Below are 1,138 nucleotides of genomic sequence, written 5' to 3' on the forward strand. Positions count from 1 at the left end.
TCTAGGTGACAAAACCTAGTGAGCCAAATACTCGGTCTCATTGCTAATGGGCTCTGTGGCAGAGCCACTTTAAGGCCAAGGATGGCCTTGGCCTCACTTTTCTAAATTTCATATGTATATATGAGTTCCTTTTATTTAAGAATTTCTTAAATAATTTTATTTGAAGAACACCTTTTAGGGTATCTTACTGATTTTTTTTTCAACGATCCAAACCATTTATTTTTTTAAGTCTACATTCATAGATCATTCTTGCAAAAAATTAGACAAATCGAAAAGTGTTTCGATATCCAATTCTATCCTACAAACTCAATGAACACGGTGCTTCAAGAAAGTACTAAAATTTCAATAACACAATTGAGTGGTCAAATGATATCGGATTCAAGTGATTTTTTATAGAGACGATCTTTGAATGATTATCTAAAACATGGACGGTTTGGATTAGTGAGATACAATGTAAAGTGGGCCCTACAAAGATGTCCATCAAATAAGCTAATTTGAGGAATTCCTCAATGGAAGCTCTTTGTATATATATATATACACACACACACACAAAGAGCTTCCATTCTATTAAGAGATTCCTCAAATAATTTGAGGGACACCCTTTAGGAAACCGTTTAGATTTCTAATTGTGTCTTGCAAAATCAATGAACATGTGCTTTAATATAGTACTAAAATTTCAATAATTTAATTGAGTGGTCAAATGATATCGGCTTCAAGTAATTTTGTATAAAATAAATTGACACTATATTAATATACTTAAGGAGAAAATGATGTGGCCTTATGTTTGTAGACGTGGTTTAGGATAGTTGGCTAAGATAATGTGCCGGCTCCTTGCATTCGAGTTCGATCCCCCTCTCTGCAGTAATTTAGAATATCGCTTTAGTAAACTTATAAAGTGGCCTTAGATGCAAGAGACTTATATCTCAAGTGGTTAAGAACGTTAACTCTTGCATCCGAAGTCCTTAGTTCAATCCCCCTCCTTCTCCCCCTTTCCCTCCCCAATATTACTTGTATTAAAAGAAAAAAAGAAGAAAAAAGAATAGTGGCCTTACGTCTGAGAATTCTAGTTGGTTATGATTTGGAGTTTATTTTCCATAACCATAAAGAAGCACTCGTACTGGTCATTCCAATTACATGT

This window comes from Prunus dulcis, chromosome 4 (genome assembly GCF_902201215.1).
Source record: "Prunus dulcis chromosome 4, ALMONDv2, whole genome shotgun sequence".
NCBI classification, from domain to species: domain Eukaryota; kingdom Viridiplantae; phylum Streptophyta; class Magnoliopsida; order Rosales; family Rosaceae; genus Prunus; species Prunus dulcis.